General features: G+C 33.4%; 1 long non-coding RNA gene across 1 annotated transcript in view; it reads left to right on the top strand.

Annotated features, from left to right (window-relative positions):
• Window positions 1–20,928, top strand: part of LOC126185016 (uncharacterized) — a 31,490-nt gene extending 10,562 nt beyond the window's left edge. The window contains exon 2 of the long non-coding RNA XR_007536932.1: window positions 20,778–20,928. This is a non-coding gene — a long non-coding RNA (uncharacterized LOC126185016). The remainder of the gene's footprint in view (window positions 1–20,777) is intronic.
• Window positions 20,929–22,988: the final 2,060 nt, after the last annotated feature.

Below are 22,988 nucleotides of genomic sequence, written 5' to 3'. Positions count from 1 at the left end.
AGTTATCTACCTCATCAGTAAATAGAGATGTATAGGAATAATCATACCACTCTACAAAGTGTCAGTATCATGCTGCTGCTTCAAACCCAAAGTGGTGTGTTGGTGAAAATTGATTTATTGAATGTCGAAGTAGGCATGTTGATAAGAAAATTGTTCCAATAATTACATGTAGACCATGGAATCCTGCTGCAACAAAGAATGTCGATCCATAAACTGCGTCTGCAATGGTGAAAGGTGCTTCTCAATATTCATATGCTTGAAGTATAGAGAAATATATTCCTAGTAATACTGTAAAGAATAGTCCTTGTAATGCTTGAGTATGGTTAGATTCTATTAAACTATGATGTGCTCATGTTACTGTTACTCCTGATGCTAGAAGAATAGCTGTATTAAGTAATGGAATTTGTATAGGATTAAAAGGTTGAATTCCTATTGGAGGTCATAGTATTCCTAGTTCAATAGTAGGTGCTAGTCTTCTTCTAAAAAATGCTCAGAAAAATGAAACAAAGAATAGTACTTCTGATGCAATAAATAAAATTATTCTTCATCGTAATCCAATTGATACAAATCCTGTATGTAGCCCTTGGTATGTTCCTTCTAGTACTACATTTTGTCATCATTGAATTATGGTTAATAGGGTAATTCCAAATCCGATTATAAATAAGTTAATATTAAATAGGTGGAATCATTTTGCTAATCCTGAAACTAGAACTATTGCTCCAATTGCTCCTGTTAATGGTCAAGGTCTATAATCTACTAAGTGGAATGGGTGATTTGAGTGAGTTGTTAACATAGGTTTAGTATACTTCTCTAGAATATAGAGTTCTTAGAATTGAGAAAACATAAGCTTGAAAATATTGCTACTGCTGATTCTAGATTTAATAGGAGTATTTGTCCAATAATTAGCAGTGAAATTAAGTTTATTGCTATGGATGGTCCTGTATTTCCTAGTAATGTTAATAGTAAGTGTCCTGCAATTATATTTGCTGCCAGCCGTACTGCTAGTGTTGTAAGTAGGCTGTTTAGATTTTTATATTGGTAATGCCACGTAGCGCTCTGTATGAAATTCTTTTATATTGGTAATGCCACGTAGTGCTCTGTATGAAAATCACTGGCTGTGCTGTGTGCAGTCTGTGGCTAGTTTGCATTGTTGTCTGCCATTGTAGTGTTGGGCAGCGGCAGCTGGATGTGAACAGCGCGTAACGTTACGCAGTTGGAGGTGAGCCGCCAGCAGTGGTGGATGTGGGGGGAGAGATGGCGGAGTTTTGTAATTTGTCATGAACTGCTATTTATATATTATGGCTATTAAGGTAAATACATTGTTTGTTCTCTATTAATATCTTTCATTTGCTAACTATCCCTATCAGTAGTTAGTGCCTTCAGTAGTTTGAACCTTTTATTTAGCTGGCAGTAGTGGCTCTCGCTGTATTGCAGTAGTTCGAGTAACGAAGATTTTTGTAAGGTAAGTGATTTGTGAAAGGTATAGGTTAAAGTTAGTCAGGGCCATTGTTTTGTAGGGATTATTGAAAGTCGTATTGCGTTGCGCTAAATAATATTGTCAGGTTAAGCACAGTTGTGTATAAATTTTTCTAAGGGGACGTTTCATATGGCGACCCTGCCAGGATACCTCACTGGAATCTTCTGATTTTTTCTCGTAGTTTGTGTATTTAGTGTAGCTTTTGTTTATTGCTAGCGCGTAATTGTAGAGAGAATCTCCTTAGTAGTTGCAGTCTTTCGTTGTTGTACTGTAAAACAGTTGTGGCATGCATGTAGATTTGCACCAAGTATTTCGCAGCTGCGCTTGCAATTAACTAGATATTATTTTCAGTGCTATGTTAACGTGTTCTCTTATTTTTGCTCTTCAAATTGTGTTTTTCTGTGTTATCGTGTGAAATATTGTCGCAATAATGGCGTGTGAAAAACGTAACACTAGGCTCCAAAGTAAACTGAGAAATAATAGTGAAGACGAGCGTAGCTTATCAGCACCACTGTGTAGTGAATTAACAGACGTTCCAGGTAGTAATTTGGTAATTGTGCATAGGGAAATGGAGCGGGCGGCAAATAATGGTGTAGACAGTGAAACAGGTTGTGAACAGGGAAGTATTATCGATCGATCGGTCGGCAACAGCTCGCCTCAGGAATCCGAAATGACAGGACACAATTTTACAAATACTGTAGATTCAGGTTTTGCGTCCTCACCGTTTTCTCAAATAAGTCAAGACACATTTTCAGCTTGTCAAAATGTGAATGTTGCCGGTGCAACTGCACTGCCGAAAAGCGTAGAGGAACAGATTCCAGACACTAATGCATTGTTATTACAACTAATGCAACAAATGGAACAAAATCAGAGGCAAACACAGCAACAGCTTCAAAAGTTAGACACAATGGAACAAAATCAGAGACAAACACAGCAACAGCTTCAAAAGTTAGACTCATTGGAACAAACTCTCGAACAAACACGTGAAGATTTAACTGCTGAGTTACATAACATTGAATCGAAATGTCAGAAAGTCTGTAATGACGTAAAAACACAAATTTGTGAGCATTTCCAACCTATTTTTTCGCGTCATGAAAATGCATTACAGAATCATGAAGCAGCCATAAAAGAACTGCAAACTATTGTTCATGAAAATCACGACACCTTGCAAGCTAAAATTGACTCAGTTGCATCTACCGATTCGGTTACGCAACTTGCAAAAACTCAGGAAAACTTAAAGCACACAGTAGATTGGATTTCAACACAAATGGACACTCTGAAACTTGGTTCAGAAAAACACACTGAGGAAATAAGTACACTATCGGAGAAAGTAGCCGAACTTTTGGATCAGGTCACTAACTTATCTACAAAGGTAGATGATGATCTGAATGACACAAGACCCGTAGCCTTCACTGACACTGAAGAGTATGAACAAATAAGAAAATTCAAAAATAATCAAAGTCAAATCAATACACAGTACAAAAGAGAAATCCGGGAAGTACAAGATCAGTTGATACAGGTGTGTCAGACGCCGGGAGAACAAGTCATTAGTGAGGGCGTTTCCAGAGGCACAGGTAGAAAAAAAAAGGGGAGGCCCTTATCCTCGCTATTGACATTCCTTTGTAGAAAGCATCCCAAATATTACACGCTCATTACTTGAAAACATATGATTACTCGTACTTTGTGCTAATTACTGAAATGCTTATGAATTGATGGGAAATATTCGTACATCTGCACACCTGATTACGACAAGTGTCTTTCTACGAGAGTTGAGAGCTACTGACTTACGAAATGCCACATAGCTATTGAATGATGTTTTTATGCTTTGGTTTGCGTAATTGCTTATTTCATTTTATGTCTGGTTTCCAGCTGTGTTGCAGCATTGCTTTCATAAAATAAAATGCATTTGCTAATGTGAACACTTTCTGTCAACAGATCTATTAAATAATTATTTTATGATCCACATTCTTTAAAAAAAAGGAGCACTTCGAAAGGAAAGAACAATAAGAAGGAACTAGTAACAGTAACACATAATTTTCTTTTCAAGTACATGGTAATATTTTTTTACAATAAGTTGTTGTGGTGCACCACTTTAATTACATAGACATTAAGATGTGAATAGACATTTCCCTTGTCTGCATTGTTGTTTTTACTGTAATATTTTTTCTGCCTGAGCTATGTCATGTTTAGGTATAAGTTGCTGCTGTATGCCAGGCATAGTGTTATTGAATTTGACTTTGTATTATTCTGTTAAGCCAGTTTTACTAATGCTTTAGTTTTCTTGTTTGCTGCCCAGTGCCTTATATTAGTTGTAATATTGCAATTTCTTTGCCAATTTGAATTTTTTTGTCATTGATGTTTGTGTTAATTTGTTATGTGCTGCTGCATTGCCTCGTCCCTTGGTATATATAACTGAGCACAGTAGAATTTGAAACGTCCCCTTAGAAGAATTTATACATGACTGTGCTTAACCTGACACACAATATTTTTAGCGCAACGCAATCTGACTATCAAAGATCCCTGAAAAAGAATGGCCCTGAGTAACATTAAACTATACGTTTCACAAATCGCTTACCTCACAAAAATCTTCGTTACTCGAACTACTGCAATACAGCAAGCGCCACTACTGCCAGCTAAATAAAAGATTCAAACTACTGAAGGCACTAACTACTAATAGGGATAGTTAGCAAATGAAAGATTTTAATAGAGAACAAACAATGTATTTACCTTAATAGTCATAATACATATCAGTTCATGACAAATTACAAAACTCCACCATCTCTCTCCTCACATCCACCAATGCTGGCGGCTCACCTCCAACTGCGCAACACTACGCGCTGTTCACATCCAGCTGCCGCTGCCTAACACTACAATGGCAGACAACAATGCAAACTAACCACAGACTGCACACAGCACAGCCAGTGATTTTCATACCGAGCGCTACATAACGTTGCCAATAAGAAAACATAAACAGCCTACTTACATAAAGAAAACATAAACAGCCTACTTACATAGCCCCCATGCTCCCCACAAAAAATTTGACACATTTTTTTGGCCAGTGGCCAATAATGATTTGATAAAATTTTTCATAATTACAATAACAAAGAAATCAAATGCACACACTTATTTATACAATGTTGGTCAAAAGCTAAAATTTTCTCACAGTCCATAAAGACAGTCCAGATTGTTCATCACAGTAGAATTTCAGTGGTTTTCTTTTCAAAGTCTGAGCAGTAAAAGACAATGCACACGGAAGTAGTGGATTACCATGCAGTCTTGAAGAAGTAGTGTTGTCCTTCCAACGGAAAGACAGTGCTGACTCTTGACATGCTGACAGGTAATGGGCCATAACAGAGCAAACCCACAGCAGAGTCATTCAACGTTTTGAAGAAGATTGGTAGGTAGGTCATCACAGAGTAGACCCACTGTAGTCCTTGTAGAGAGTATGGTATTGGTGGGCCACCAGAGGTGCAGCCCCACTGTAGTCCTGGTAGAGATTGTGGTATTGGTGGGCCACCAGAGGTGCAGACCCACTGCAGTCCTTGTAGAAATGGTCAGCAGCCATCTGTTGTGACTGTGCGGGTGCACAATCACCATTGAAGAGTCTTGCAGTTAATATAGCAAGTCCATAACCACCACTTGTGCACTCACAAAGTTTTTGGAATTGTCCTTAGAATCAGCAATGCTGTTATCCAGTCCCTTGCTGAATTATTAACACACGTGCAAACACTAACAGTCACTACTTCTCACATATTGTCCATATACTATGACCAACAGAAACGTGTGCAGTGAAATGGAACTTACAAGTTACTTAATTTGATTAACTGGTGTCAATTAAAATTACAAAGGTACAAAATACATCATTAAAAACATAACAATACACATAACATTTGTAGTAATACAGGCTTTACAAAACAATAGAAATATACATATACATCAGTGTTACAGGAATTATGACATGAGTACAAAAACAAAAGATCAGAATAACTTTTGAAACATCAACTTTACATATGAGCAACAAAACAGAATAAATAATGTCTCAACATCTTTACAAAGTAAATAACATAGTATTAGAAAAAATCTACAACATAGCTCTCATCAGCTAAACACATAAAGACAGGAAGAACACAAATACACAAGGGTACACAAACATATAGAGGGATGACACAAAAGGAAAGGACAGGGTTTGTTTTACTGCAGTACTTTGCATGGAGATCTCCCTTCGTTCATCATTATTCCCAAAAAGTCCTATCTAAGCCTGCTTTCTGTAATCTGTTCACATCCTCTGTCAAAAATAGTTTTTCTCCACTGTACAGTATCCCTTTTTTTTTGGCCAAACCATTTTCATATAGCTTCTCAAGACATTTCTTCCAAGTCATCATAGTTAGTTTCTTATATAGTCTACCCCTCTTATGCTAACTCAAATCTACTGAGCTCAGATATATATACCAAGGGACGAGGCAATGCAGCAGCACATAACAAATTAACACAAACAGCAAAGCAAAAAAAAATGGAAAATTGCAAAGCAAGCTACAGTAAATCTAAATTACCAAGCAATGCAACATTACAAATAATATGAGCCAATGTGCAGCAACAATAAAAATAAATCAATAGTAAAACTAGCTTAACCGAGTAATACAAAGTGAAATTTAGTAGCACTATGCCTGGCAAACGGCAGCAGAAATAACTTATATCTAAATATGACATAGCTCAAGCAGAAAAAAACATTACACTAAAGACAACAACGCAGATAAGGGAAATGTATATTCACATCTTAATGTCTATGTAATTAAAGTGGTGCACCACAAAAACTTATTTAAAAAAAATATTACCATGTACTTGAAAATAAAATTATGTGTTACTGTTACTAGTTCCTTCTTATTGTTCTTTCCTTTCCAAGTGCTCCTTTTTTAAGAATGTGGATCATAAAATAATTATTTAATAGATCTGTTGACAGAAAGTGTTCACATTAGCAAATGCATTTTATTTTATAAAAGCAATGCTGCAACACAGCCGGAAACCAGATATCAAATGAAATAAGCAACTATGAAAAGCAAAGCATAAAAATATCATTCAGTAGTCATGTGACATTTCATAAGTTAGTAGAAATTCTCTCAACTCTCATAGAAAGACGCTTGTCATAATCAGGTGTACAGATGTAAAAATATTTCTTGTCATTTTATTAGGCATTTCAGTACATATCATAAATTAAGAGCTCCACAGTGTTGTCATATTTTTTTAATTTCGACCAAGTCGTTTTTGCGATGCTTTCTACAAACGAATGACATTAGCAGAGGTGTAGGCCTCCTTTTTTTTCTACCTGTGCTTCCGGAAAGGCACACCCTAATGGCTTGTTCTCCAGGTGTCTGACACAGCTGTGTGCCGACGACGCACGTGCAGGTGGTCACTTAACTTTCTTATAGAAATATTTACGACATTTTTCCGCTACAGAGACAGTGTCATATACAAAATTTCACGGGTCGAGAATTTGCATTGCAAATGTGTAGAAACCAAATCTTATGAATATAACAGTGTCCAAAAAATGTTCGCCGGCATTTTCATACATTCACGCATCTACACACACATTTCATAACTCTTAAAGTACGATTCTTGGTTTCCAACATCCTTTTTCACAAGTCAAGAGTCCCTAAACACTACTCATTATTCCTTACCTTATTCGTCATCACTTCTTCAATATTTCATCATAACATACGTAGCATAATCAAATAACTCATATAGCATTAGCTTATTGATCATAAACATACCTCAGCAGCATAATACACATCGTCGTCATAATAATAACATCATAACACCTCAGTCAAATCTCAAAAACGTCGTAGCTTTCTGCAATAATTTCAAAACCTAAAGAAAATTCTCTGCTCATTTCAGTAGTGTCATCTACCTCAAACGTACTTTAAAAATCATGATCTCATACCAAATACATCATTCAAAGCTCTCATTGTATCACAATGGTTCCGAAAAAATATGAAGAGTTCACACAGTACAGACAAAATACAATTTCATAAGTGTGAAGTTACCCAACTGTGTAATTGCGTAAACATCTCTCACTGACGTAGTAAAAAAGTTTATCTCTCAGTTAAATGATCAGATAGCTGTGTAATTTATGTGTTAGAGAAATATGGTACCGATGTGTAAAGTTGTATAAGCAAATACCATATTAGCTAGGGCTCCTTGTGCTTGCCAAACACATGGTACACAAAGCAGGCGTGTACCCCCCTGAGGATTAATGTAATTATACCCTCAGGTGTTACAGATTACAGCAATGGAATGAAATGTATCACGGAAAACTTTCTTTGTAATTCAAAAATCTTTAAAAATAAATGTTTTAAGTACAAAATTAATCACTCAAATATATGTCCTGTAGCGCTATATGTGCGTCTTGCTGTAAGATAATCTCTGTGGGAGTGTCGTAGTTATCGTCCTCCGAAAGCTAAGTTCAGCAGAAGCCAATGTACTTACCTCATGATAAACAAAAGTGAAATGCTTTGCGTATAGATTTCTTAGTTATTACGCTTATTGTTGTGATGAAGAAATTACTGTGCTGTAACGTATTGTTGTGCTACAGAAAAGGCTGTCTCATTGTAGCTATACCACAAAAGTTACTACTAAAACATGTTTTGCTTTCCAGAAGGATTCAGAAAAAACTGTGCCAATATAAAACAGATACACCGCAAAAGCAACATTGTAAATTGTCACTCATTAGTAGCGTCGTGATAAACTCGTGTAGCTGTCACATTAACTAACCACTGTGTCATCTGTTCGCAATAACAATGCATTCGTAATTTCTGTTTGAATAAGTTCTCTTGGTTCTTGACTGAATATTTAACTTTAAACATTGTTGCATGGTAACAGTTTCTAAAGCATACTAGTAACGTGAAGAGAAACGTCTTATGGCAAAAACAAAATTAAAAAGCAGATTATTTTTCAATAAACGGTTTTACATGTGAAATGTGGTGTAAACCTTTACTCTTCCTAGTACGCAGAGTTTCAACTTCAACGCAATTATCATGTGGTATACGTCGGATTCTGTAAGGTCCATTGTAAACTAGATAGAATTTGTGACTCAAGAGTTTCTTCTTATGTGACAATGAATGAACTTTAATGAGAACTTTCTGACCAATATATAATTTTTTTGCATTTGCTTTACTGTGTAGTTTTCTCCTTTTGTTTGCTGCAGATTTTATATTTTTAAGAGCCAAATCAATTATGTCTTTGTGTCGAAGTTTACGTGTATTCGGGAAAGGTACAAGCTCTCTGATTCTGTTCGGAGGTTCTACATTCTTCAGTACAAGAGTAGGTGGTAAAGCAGTGGAGTCATGAGGCATTTCATTCAGCACGTTTTGAAATAAGTGTAAATATCTGTCCCAATGCTGATGCTTTCTGTGACAATAAAGTCTGCAAAGCTTATTGATTTCTTTCATAATCCGTTCGGAGGGGTTACAATGTGGTGAATACAATGAAATAAAAACAGGTTTGATTTTATGATTCCGAAGCATGCGTGACCAAACAGCAGATCTGAATTGCGGTCTGTTATCTGAAATGACTTTAGCAACGTGGCCAACTTCACATAAGAAATTTTTAACAAAGGCGTTGGATACAGACCGTCCAGTGGCTTTACGTAATGGAGTGAAAGAAACAAATTTTGAAGTAAGTTCAACAGCGACTAGAACGTACGAAAATCCATTCGATGTTCTGACAAGGGGTCCCAAGAGATCAACAGCAGCAAATTCTTTTAATTTAGAAGGAATAATAGGAAACAACGGAGCACGATGTGAGATAGTAGATGGTTTCGCCTTTTGACAAAGTTTGCAAATAGACAAGACTCTTCGAATTCGCTTTTCCATATTGTTAAAATAACAAGTCGTTCGAAGAATATGATAACATTTTCGTGGACCAAAACGTGTGTAGCTGAGATGAATGTACCAAATGAGCTTATTAACAAAATCGTCTGGAATGCAAAGTACCCATAGCTTGTCATCAACAGTGCAGCGTTTGAAGAGTATGTTGTTTCTAACCAGGTAATAATGCCGAATCTGAGTGTGTGTCTTTTCATGCCATTTACTTTTGATGTCTTTCCAAATCGGATCTTTATCTTGCCCATGAGCAATGTCCTTTAAAGATGTGGTGATGAAGTTTTCAAAGGCGACTTTCTGAATGTAAAGAATACTGAAATTTTTCTCAAGGTTGCCTTCTGTGTTACTTTTCTCAAGCCCAGCCGGTGCGCGTGACAGCGCGTCCGCAACAATGTTCTCCTTGCCGGGAATGTAGACTATTGTGAAGCGGAATTCTTGCAGACACAATGCCCAACGTTTTAAACTGTCATGATTTAATTTTGAAGACATAAGGAATTGTAATGCAAGATGATCACTGTATACTTTTACGTGCTTACCAGAAAGAAAGAAACGGAATTTGTTAAATGCCCAAACGATAGCTAAAGCTTCTAATTCAGTAACGGAATAATTTTTTTCAGATTTTCTTAGCACTCGGCTAGCAAAAGCAATGGTTTTCTGAACAGTAGTGTCATTTTCTATGGCTTCTTGAAATAAGTGGGCACCAAGACCGACTTTAGAAGAATCCGTGCTAAGGCAGAAATCTTGTGACATATCTGGATGAGCTAGTATTGGCGCGTGAAGTAACGCTTCTTTCAAAGAATTGAATTCCAACTGTGCTTGTTCGTCCCAGTTCCAAATAGTATTTTTTCCAGTGAGAGAACAAAGTTTTGGTGTAACTAGAATTTGCATAATCAGAAAACGACGGTAAAAATTTATGAGACCTAGAAAACTGCGGACTTGTCCTTTTGTGGATGGAACTGGAATGGCTCTGATTGCTTCTAACCTTTCAGGATCCGGCTGAATACCTTCAGAAGAAATAATATGTCCCAAAAACTTCACCTTTGACCTACCGAATTCAGACTTTTCCAAGTTAACTGTAATTCCAGATTCTGCAAAAATACGTAACAAACTGTTGAGGATGCGATTGTGTTGTTCCCATGAGGCTTCTGCTATCAGAATATCGTCCACATATAAGGTGATGTGACGTTTTAAGAACTCAGGTAATATGGAATTTAGCCCGTGAATGAATGCTGCTGAAGAAATGTTCAAACCAAAAGGAAGTTTCCGAAACTGATAACAAACGCCGAAGCAAAGGAAAGCTGTGTATTTTCTATATTCTGGATGAAGTTCGATCTGATAAAAGCTGGATCTGAGATCAATGGAAGACAACACTTTTACACCATTAAAATTTTGAAGAAGTTCTTCCATCGTCTGCGGCCTGTCTGTTTCAGGAATAATGATAGTATTGATTTGTCTCGAATCTAAGACAAGCCTGATCGATCCATTTTTCTTCTCAACAACATGTAACGGATTGTTGTATGAGCTTACTGCAGGCTCAATAATGCCCTCGTCAAGCATAGATTGTATTTCTGTTCTAACACGGTCCCTATAATGTGCTGGAATTACGTATGGTCTAACACAAAATTTAGTATGCTCACGAACACGAAATTGGTATTGAAATCCCTTGATTGTTCCTGTTTTGTGAGTAAAAACTGTGGAATGTGCTTGTAAAATCTCAAAAAGGTCCTGCCTATCAGTGTCATAACAATTCTCAATTGTTTGAATTTTATTCTGAATTAACTCATTGGTTTCAAATATGCCGTCGATACCATCCCTGTCAGTACTTGCAGAGTGATTGTTAGTGTCTAGTTCCGTAGAAAATTCCGAACTGTTGTCTAACAGAACGTAAAGCCGATTAATTTCCTCATCATGGTTTGAGAGCCAGTCTTCAAATTTCAAAGCTATTGACTTACCTTCATTCTCTAAACTTATTTCAGCATCGTGAAAGCGTAAGACTGCTTTGTATTCATTCAAAAAGTCTACTTCCAGTATAATTTCCGTCGACAATAATGGAACAATAAGAAAGTTCATAGAGAAGCTGTGGCTTTGGCAAAAGAATTCTAAATTGGTTTGTTGGCGTACATCTACACTTTTTCCAAAGATTGCACCTTGTAATTTAATCTTACGTAACGGAAGTGTGGGGCAATCGTTCGATTTGTTGCATTTGCTAAAAGCTGTTTCACTAATTACTGAAATGGGACTGCCAGAGTCAAGTACTGCCGTAAATTTTACATCATTTACTGTAATGTGAATCGCAGGATATGCAATGTTGTTATGTTTTACGTCGTGTTCCTGGAGTAAGATGTCTCTAATGTCTTCCAATCTTCCGTAATTACTAGCTACGGCAGCTGTATCGCCAGTTTCATAAGTACGTCTTGTGGCTGCCAGCGGTGTGAGTCATTGCCTATTATCTCTTTGTTGGCGCGCGTCATTATTGGGATTTGGAGACCTAACTTCTACAAATTCACCATGACGAGAATCCCGCCAGTTCTGATGTAGTTCAGGTCTGTCGTTACGATCATATCGTCTGTCGTCATGTTGGTAGATTCCATAGTTTCTTTCTTGTCGGTCACGTGGTGGAGAATTTCTCCCTGAGTCGTAACTGCGCGCTGGACCGTTGCGTCTAAAGTTATTCTGTCTCCCTTGATAATAATTGTTTTGGTTCCCATATTGTCTGTTTCTCTGATTTTCTCTGCGATAGTCATTACTGCGGAAAGGTGATCTTTCCCTGTAACTATTACTCTGCCAGTGGTTGTCATATGGGTGGTGTCTGTTTTGGTCACGATTTACGTTGTAAGAATAGGTTTGTCGTGGCCATTTATTGTTTCTGTCGTCACGGAATTGTGACGGATGTGACCTGTAGTGATTGTTTTCCTGTTTTTGCATCCCGCGACTGTCTGTGTCAATTTCTAATTCTTGTAAGAGTCCCTGAATAGCTTCAATGTCGTCTTTGCAACGTCCTGCCAAAATAATATGCCGTAAATGTTCAGGCAGTTTGATTAAGCAAATGCGGATGAGTTCAGAGGGGCTGTATGGGTTTGACAGGTACTGATTCTTGTGCAACATGTCTTCAAAATATTTGACAAGACTGGAAAATTCAGATTGTTCAAAGTGTTTCATCATCGTGATGCTATGTTTTACTCGGTCTTGTGTAGCTTGTGACCAATATGCTGAGAGGAAGGCATGGTAAAATTCTCCTTCACTGTGGCAATCGTGAATGACCGATCGCATTCTTACAGCTGGTTCATTCTCTAAGTAGCCACACATAAATTCTAACCTGTGCTCCAATGACCAGTTAGGAGGAAAACAATGAGAGAATTGATGAAGCCACGCTTGTGGATGAATGTCGTTGGCAGAATTCATAAATGTTTTGAATTTACGTGTAGTAATGAACAGCTTATAGTCAAAATCATCGTGTCGGCGAGTAGCATGTCGGTCATTGTTACATCGTATCTGCGGTTCCATCTCAAAATTCGGTGCACATTGCCAATTTCTTTCATAACTTCCGAACTGCCCTGTGTTATTATTTTGTGGCTGTTCCGTATTTCTATGTCCCTCTTCCCATATTGGGGCGCGAGTGTCCTCTGAAATACGTAATTCTTGTACTACCTGTGTCAGCTGATCTTGTACTTCCCGGATTTCTCTTTTGTACTGTGTATTGATTTGATTCAGATTTTGTTTTAGTTTCCTCATTTGTTCGCACTCTTCTGTGTCATTAAAGACTACCGGTTTTGTGTCATTCAGATTATCATCTACCTTCGTAGATAAGTTAGTGACCTGATCCGAAAGTTCGGCTACTTTCTCCGATAGTGAACGCATTTCCTCAGTGTGTCTTTCTGAACCAATTTTCAGAGTATCTACTGTATCCTTTAAGTTTTCTTGAGTTTTTGCAAGTTGCGTAATCGAATCGGTAGATGCAACTGAGTCAATTTTAGCTTGCAAGGTGTCGTGATTTTCATGAACAATAGTTTGCAGTTCTTTTATGGCTGCTTCGTGATTCTGTAATGCATTTTCATGCCGCGAAAAAATAGGTTGAAAATGCTCACAAATTTGTGTTTTTACGTCATTACAGACCTTTTGACATTTCGATTCGATTTTATGTAACTCAATAGTTAAATCTTCACGTGTTTGTTCAAGCGTATGTTCCACTGAGTCTAACTTTTGAAGCTTTTGTTCCATTGTGTCTAACTGTTGCTGTGTTTGTCTCTGATTTTGTTCCATTGTGTCTAACTTTTGAAGCTTTTGTCTCATTTGTTGCATTAACTGTAATAACAATGCACTGGTGTCTGAATCATGTTCCTCAGTGCTTTTCGGCAGTGAATTTGCACCGGCAACATTCACATTTTGACAAGTAGAAAATGTGTCTTGACTTATTTGAGAAAAGGGTGAGGACGCAAAACCTGAATCTACAGTGTTTGCAAGATTGTGTCCTGTCATTTCGGATTCCTGAGGCAAACTGTTGACGACCGATCGATCGATAATGCTTCCCTGTCCACTAATTGTTTCACTGTCTAGACCATTGTTTGCAGCCCGCTCCATTTCCCTATGTACAATTACCAAATTACTACTTTGAACATTAGATAATTCATTACTCGGTGGCGCTAACACACTGCTTTCGTCTTCACTGTCATTTCTCAGTTTAGCAGTGAAATTAAGTTTATTGCTATGGATGGTCCTGTATTTCCTAGTAATGTTAATATTAAGTGTCCTGCAATTATATTTGCTGCCAGCCGTACTGCTAGTGTGCCTGGTCGAATAACATTTCTAATCATTTCAATTAATACTGTAAATGATATTAATGCAGGAGGTGTTCCTTGTGGAACAAGGTGTGTAAATATGTGATTGGTATGATTAATTCATCCAAATAACATGAATCTTAATCATATAGGTCGAGCGATTACAAATGTTAATGCTAAATGTCTTGTTCCAGTAAAGATGTAAGGAATAGTCCTATAAAATTATTAAATAGTATTATAATAAAAATTGAGATGAAGATAAATGTTGTTCCATTAAATGATTTTGGTCCTAGTAATGTTATAAATTCATTATGTTGAAAATAAGTTTGTTATCATTTTCAGTTTAAGTTTTTTATCTCAATTGTTCTTTTTTCTGCTCTTTTAATAAGGTTTGGCTTAAACGAGAAAAAGTTTATTTGATTAAATAAAATTAATGTAGCCGAAAATATGATGAATAGGGAGAATCATATAAGAGGGGATATTTGAGGGATTTGGATTAAAATTTCCCCATCAGAAGTAGTCGTTAATTTACTATTTTTTGGTTTAAGAGACCATTACTTACTTTCAGTCATCTGATGTATTTCAAGGTGTACTAATTGTTTAGTTATTTTAGATTGACATTCTAATGTTATATATTTTAACTAACTCCTTAGATTATTTTAGATAATCACTTGATAAATAAGTTTACTGAAGTTCTTTCAATTACAATTGGCATGAATCTGTGGTTTGCTCCACAGATTTCTGAGCATTGTCCAAAGAACAACCGAGGCCGGTTTATTGTAAATGTTCCTTGATTTAGTCGACCTGGTATTGCATCAATTTTAACTCCTAATGCGGGAACTGCTCATGAGTGTAGAACGTCCGATGCTCTTGTTAATACTCGTACTTCCGTATTTATTGGTAGGATTGTTCGGTTATCTACATCTAGAAGTCGAAATCCGTCGTTTTCTAAGTCTTGTTCTGGTGTTATGTAAGTGTCAAAGTCTACGTCTATAAAGTCTGAATATTCATATCTTCAGTATCATTGTCGTCCAATGGTTTTGATTGTAATTATTGCATCTACTGAATCGTCAAGTAAATATAATAGTCGTAATGATGGGAGTGCAATAAAAATTAGTGTAATTGCTGGTAATGCTGTTCAGATTGTTTCAATTAAGTGTCCATGAAGTATATTTCGGTTTGTATATACAGTAACTAATATATAACTTAAGGCATAACCTACAATTACTGTAATTAATAATAATACGACCATAGTATGATCATGGAAGAATGATAGTTGCTCCATTAATGGTGAAGCTCCATCTTGAAGGGATAAATTTGATCATGTTGCCATTAGTGAGTTTTCTAATAAAAGGTCAAACCTTTATTTTTAGAGCTTAAATCTACTGCACTAATCTGCCATATTAGAATCTAGAAATTAATGGTACTTCTGAGTAACTGTGTTCTGCAGGCGGATTATTTTGTATCATCTAAATACCTTAATTCCTGTAGGTACAGCAATAATTATTGTTGCTGATGTAAAGTATGTTCGTGTGTCAACATCCATTCCTACTGTAAATATGTGATGTGCTCATACGATAAATCCTATTAGTCCAATTGATAATATAGCATAAATTATACCTAATGTTCCAAATGATTCAATTTTTCCTCTTTCTTGACATACAATATGAGAGATGATCCCAAATCCTGGTAGAATTAAAATGTAGACTTCTGGGAGCCCAAAGAATCAAAATAGGTGTTGATGTAGAATTGGGTCACCCCCTCCTGCTGGGTCGAAAAATGATGTATTTAAATTTCGGTCTGTTAATAGTATAGTGATAGCTCCTGCTAATACTGGAAGTGAAAGAAGGAGAAGAAGGGCTGTAATAGCTACAGATCATACAAATAAAGGTGTTTGATCTAAAGTTATACTTTCTGATCGTATATTAATTGCTGTTGTAATGAAGTTCACTGCATCAAGAATAGATGATACACCTGGTAAATGAAGTGAGAAGATAGCTAGGTCTACAGATGCACCCGCGTGTGCGATAGCTCCTGCTAGAGGTGGGTAAACTGTTCATCCTGTACCAGCACCGTTATCTACTATGGAAGATGTAAGAAGAAGGGTTAATGAAGGTGGTAATAATCAAAAACTTATGTTATTTATTCGTGGGAATGCTATATCTGGTGCACCAATTATTAATGGTACAAGTCAATTACCAAATCCACCAATTATAATAGGTATTACTATAAAGAAAATTATTACAAATGCATGGGCTGTAATAATAACACTATAAATTTGGTCATCTCCAATTAAAGATCCTGGTTGACTAATTTCAGCACGAATAAGTATTCTTATTGATGTTCCTACTATTCCTGCTCAGGCTCCAAATAAGAAGTATAAAGTACCAATATCCTTATGGTTTGTTGAGAATAATCATTTTTGCGGTAAGATGGCTGAATTTTAGGTGGTAGACTGTAAATCTACTTATGAGATGCTTTCTCTCTTACCATGTTTTAGGTCTTGTATTCAATTATGATTCTAGACTGCAATTCTAGAGGTGTAAAATTTTACTAAGGCCTAAAAGATTATTCTTTTAATTATAACTTTGAAGGTTATTAGTTTTATTAACTTAAGTCCTTAGTATAATGAGAGTAAGGTTGATGTTGACATTGATCCTATTGTTGAAATTATTACTGTTATAGGAAGAATAATTCTTGATTTTTGAGACTTTATCTTTATAGATCACGAATTTTCTGTGTATGACATAATTAGGGCTGAGAATCTAATATGTATGTAATAGTAAAGTGTAATTGTAGTTAATACAACCATAATGGTTATAATAGTTGTTATGTTCTTTTCTATTAATGATTTTATTACAATTCATTTTGGTAGAAACCCGAGAAATGGCGGTAAACCACCTAGGGATAGTAGAGATAAAAATATTATGAATTTAATTTCAGTTTTTATATTTTTGGCCGAATAAATTTGGTTTATAAAATATAGGTTTCTTTGTTTAAATAATAAAACCATAATTAATCTAAATAGTGAACAAATAATAAAGTATAGTTCACAAACATTTCCTCTGACTGTTAGGGATCTAATTATTCACCCTAAGTGTCTAGTTGAGGAATATCCTAGAAGTTGGCGTAGAGATGTTTGATTTAAACCACCTATTGCCACAATAATAATTCCTAGAATGATAATTGTTCAAATGAAAGTTCTTAGTCGAATACAATAAGATAATACCATTATTGGGGTAATTTTTTGTCATGTTATTAGTGTCAAACAGTTATTTCATCTTGAAGATCCCATTACTTCTGGAAATCAGAAATGAAAAGGTGCTGCCCCAATTTTTAATAATAATCTAGATCTGATTATTATTGATGGAATAAATTCTGTTTCTCAGCCTATTGGATATTTTGTTTGAATCAGCAAAATTGAAAATAATAGTATTGTCGATTCTATTGCTTGGACAATAAAATACTTAATTGATGACTCATTTATTATTATATTTTTATTTCTTGTTAGGAGCGGAATAAATGAAAGTAAGTTGATCTCAAGTCCTATTCAAACTCCAAATCAGGAGTTTGATGAAATGGACAGGATCATTCCTATCATTAATGTTGTTGGAAGAGAAGTTTTGTGGAGTTGTTGGTCATTAAAAAGGAGAGGATTGATACCTCTATAAATGGGGTATGATCCCATTAGCTTGTTTAGCTTACCTTTTTACATTAAGGTGTATGATGCACGTTAGTTTTTGATACTAAAGGAGACAGTGTAATTCTGTCTTATTTAATTTTAATGAAGGTAATTTTTATTTACTTAATTTACCCTATCAAGGTAACCCTTTAATCAGGTACTTCATTTATATTTAATATATAATTTAAAAGTTTTTTAAAAAATTTGTTTATGTATTATTTTGGTTATTTCTAATTAATTTATCTCGGTTTGGATAATTTGAATGTATATATATATATATATAATAAATAATTTATATTAATATATTACATTTAATTAAATTTAAATACCTATACTGTTATTTTATTATTATTAAATGATTATTTTAATACATTTATTTACCTAGGATTATAGCTACTTATGTTTTTAGCTTAAAATAGGTTATTGCATTATAAATTATATAATAATATGTAATTTAATATTAAACATTATTTTAATTGGATATATTAAGTATAATTAATTATATTAATTATAAATTATTATAATAATATAAATAATTATATTAATTATAATTATATAATTATAAAGTTATCTATAATTAGATTATTTAATTAACAAATATTTAAGTTAATTTAATATACACTTAATTTTATATTAATTACATATTACATTAAATTAAATAATTATATAAAATATATTTTTATATTATTTAATCTTTCTTTATTATTAGTGAAAAGAAAGATTAAATAATAAAGAATATAATACATTTATCTGTATACATGTTCCATATTAATCTTTATTTATATATAATAGAGAAGTTGTTGTGGTCATACGTGGATGCGTTTCTTTCTTTTTTGTTAATATTCGTGATTTTTTCTTTTTTTTTCTTTATATATTTGAATCTTTTTTTTTCTTAATTTTATAAATTTTAAATTTTCTTATTTTGTTTCCAAAAGTTTTATTCTTGCTTGATTTATTCACTTTTTCTTTGTATTATATGTAAGTTTCGTTAAACTAAATGTTCTTTTTGCAGTAATTTGATTGAATTATCAAGTGATTTTGGATTTATCAATTGATTTAGTATCGGCATAATTCGTGCCAGCAGCCACGGTTATACGATTGATACAAGTGAATATTATTGGTTAAAACAGTTGTTTATATTTTTAGGGTTGAAATATAAATTTGTAAGGTGAAATGTTAAAATTTATTTGTAGCTCTTTTTATGAAAATGTGAAATTTAAATAATAAACTAGGATTAGATACCCTATTATTTTAAATGTTAATTATATTTACCAGGGAAATATTAGATAAGGTCTTTAAACCCAAAGAATTTGGCGGTATCTCATTCCATTCAGAGGAACCTACCCCATGATTGATAGTACACGATTTACTTTACTTAATTTATTTGTTTGTATATCTCCGTTACCAGAGAATCCTTTTAGAGTTATAATTCTCAAGATTTATAATTATAAAATATTTCAGGTCAAGGTGCAGCTTATAGTTAAGAGGAGTTGGGTTACAATAGATTTTTGTTTATAATGGATTTGATGAAGAAATGTTATTAATGAAGGTGGATTTGATAGTAATTTAATTTATTTAATTTAACTGATATTGGCTCTGAGGTGTGTACACATCGCCCGTCACTCTCATTATTGATTATTCTATTTTATTATTTTAAGGTAGCTTCAATTTAGATGAGATAAGTTGTAACATAGTAGATGTACTGGAAAGTGTATCTAGTAAGAGTTTCAAGACATAACTTATTAGTAAAGTGTTTCACTTACACTAAAAATTTTTCTGTGCAAATCAGGATGTCTTCATTATTAATTTTATTATATTTATTTTTTGTTTATTTAATTATTTAATAAAAATAATTTTGTCGAATTTTGTCTTAGTATATTTTGTAGAATTGATTTTTTAGATTGCAGTTTATTGTTAATGTAAGTGTTTTATGAAATATTATATTAAATCTTTAAAAGTAGATTTTATTTATTTTACCTTTTGTATCAGGGTTTATCAAAATTTTGGTATTTACTTTACTTGTCTCAATTTGGATTGATTTATAAATAATTTATAGTTAATGTATCATAATTATTATTAAATTATTTATAGAAATGAGATGTTAATCGTTTCCCAAGATATCTAGTTTCTTAAGAAAAAATTTAATTTTTTAAAGTTAATCGTTTTATTTAATTTTTTTATTATTAAATATTAACTTATTTATTGTTTAAGGGATAAGCTTTGAAGTTAATAACCTATAATTTATTTTATGAAATATAATAGTAAGCTTTAAACCAGCTATCTAAAAGGTTACATTTTAGTTCATTATTTTTTAATTTGATTTTATAAATATTTTAGGTTTTTTATTAAGATTATAAATCTAATTTTAAAATTTTTGTAATAATGATAGAATTAGTATATTATTTGTATAAAATTTTTACCTTGTAAATTTATTATAAGGAACTAGGCAAAATTGATTTCCGCCTGTTTATCAAAAACATGTCCTCTTGGAAAATTCTTTGAGGTCTGGCCTGCTCACTGAGCAGATTTTTAAAGAGCCGCAGTATTTTGACCATGCAAAGGTAGCATAATCATTAGTCTCTTAATTAGTGGCTGGAATGAATGGCTTGACGAGAAATCAACTGATTCTTAATAAATTTTTGAATTTTACTTTTGAGTCAAAAGGCTTAAATTCTTCTTTAGGACGAGAAGACCCTATAGAGCTTAACATTTTACTTTTATATAGTTTTTTGTTTGTCTTTTTATATTTAATTATGATGTTTTGTTGGGGTGACATGAAGAATAAATAAACTCTTCATTATTATATCATTTATTTATGTTTGTTGTTTTGATCCATAATTTATGATCATAAGATTACGTTACCTTAGGGATAACAGCGTAATTGTTTTTGAGAGCTCATATCGACAAGGCAGATTTCGACCTCGATGTTGGATTAAGAAAAATTTTGGGAGCAGTAGCCCATTAATTAGGTCTGTTCGACCTTTAAATTCTTACATGATCTGAGTTCAGACCGGCGTGAGCCAGGTCGGTTTCTATCCTAAGATTATTAATTCATATCAGTACGAAAGGACCATATGATTGAAATATTTTTTATTATATTGATTAATATTAATTATATTACTATTTTGACAGATTAATGTGTTGAATTTAGAATTCATTTATGTAGATTTTTTTCTACAAATAGTATTGATACTTTATGATTTAGTTATGTTTATTTTGAATTTTCTTTTATTAGTTATTTGTGTTTTAATTAGGGTTGCTTTTTTAACTTTATTAGAGAGTAAGGTTTTAGGTTATATTCAAATTCGTAAAGGTCCAAATAAAGTAGGATTTGTAGGAATTCCTCAACCTCTTAGTGATGCTATTAAGTTAATTTGTAAGGAGCAGCCAATTCCTATTATATCTAATTATTTACTTTATTATTTTTCTCCTGTTTTTAATTTAATAATTTCCTTAGCTGTCTGAGTAATTTTTCCTTATTTCACCTATATGTGTCCTTTTTCTTATGGATTTTTGTTTTTTTTATGTTGCACTAGATTAGGTGTTTATACTGTTATAATTGCTGATTGGTCTTCTAATTCAAATTATTCTTTATTAGGTTCTCTTCGGTCTGTTGCTCAAACAATTTCATATGAAGTTAGTTTAGCATTAATTTTATTATCTTTAATTATTTTAATTGGTAGTTTTAACATGTTTGATTTTATAAATTATCAGCTTTATTGTTGATTTATTATTATTTCTTTTCCTTTAGCTTTAGCTTGTTTTGCTTCTTGTTTAGGTGAAACCAACCGAACCCCTTTTGATTTTGCCGAGGGCGAAACTGAGTTAGTTTCAGGTTTTAATATTGAATATGGTGCAGGAGGTTTTACTTTAATTTTTTAAGCTGAGTATACTAGTACTGTTTTTATAAGAATATTATTAGCTTTAATTTTTTTAGGTGGTGATTTTTATTCTTTTATATTTTTTATTAAGCTTGCTGTTATACCTTTTGGTTTCATTTGAGTTCGGGGTACATTGACACGTTTTCGTTATGATAAGTTAATGTACTTAGCTTGAAAATGTTTTTTAACTTTATCTTTAAATTTTTTTATTTTCTTTCTTGCCATGGCAGCAATTATAAACGGTAATACAAAATGAAATGTAAAGAATCGATTTAATGTTGCGTTATCAACAGCAAACCCTCCTCACACCCATTGGACTAAATCGGTTCCTAAATATGGGATTGCTGATAATAAATTAGTAATTACTGTCGCACCTCAAAATGATATTTGACCTCAAGATAAAACGTATCCTATAAATGCAGTTGCTATAACTAAGAATAAAATTACTGTGCCAATTATTCAGGTGTGTATGTATATGTAAGATCCATAGTAAATTCCTCGTCCTACATGTAAATAAATACAAATAAAAAATATAGAAGCTCCATTTGCATGCAGGGTTCGGATAATTCAACCATTACTTACGTCTCGGAAGATGTGGACTACACTACTAAATGCTATTTCAATATTTGATGAATAATGTATAGCTAAAAATACTCCAGTTACAATTTGAATTACCAAGCATAACCCTAGTGGGGACCCAAAATTTCATCAAAATGAAATATTTGTCGGTGCGGGTAAATCATCTATTGATGATTTTAATTAAAAGATGTCTTAATCGTAGGGGTTTATTCATTAGTAAATTATCTTATTTTACGAATTGGTCCCTGGTTAATATTAGTAGTTTTAAAACTGCTAATAGTGCTAAAAATAAATAAATTATTATTATTATCGTAATAATAAATGTTGGTCTATTATAAAGTTTTTCTAAAGATATTGTTATTTCTTGATAATTGATTAAATTATCAATATATATAGTTTCAGTATTTTTGAAAAAGTCTATAAATATTAATATATCTAAGATTATTAATGTTGATATAATAAATACCCATATTGTTAAGGTAATAATTATGGTAATTGATTTAGGTTGAAATATTTCGTTTGATGCAATTCTCGTAATATACATAAATAGGACTAATATACCACCAAGAAACGTTAAAAATAAAATATATGATAATCAATAGCTTTCCATTATTGTTCCTGTTATTAATCCAATTAGGAAAGTTTGCAGAATAATGAAAAGCATTATTGATATTGGGTGTCTTAATTTAATACAATTAATATTTATTACGTTTGGTAGTG

The sequence above is a fragment of the Schistocerca cancellata genome, chromosome 4, assembly GCF_023864275.1.
Source record: "Schistocerca cancellata isolate TAMUIC-IGC-003103 chromosome 4, iqSchCanc2.1, whole genome shotgun sequence".
In the NCBI taxonomy this organism is placed as follows: Eukaryota; Metazoa; Arthropoda; class Insecta; order Orthoptera; family Acrididae; genus Schistocerca; species Schistocerca cancellata.
Note: the sequence above shows the minus strand (reverse complement) of the source record. Positions and strands in the feature narration are given on the sequence as shown.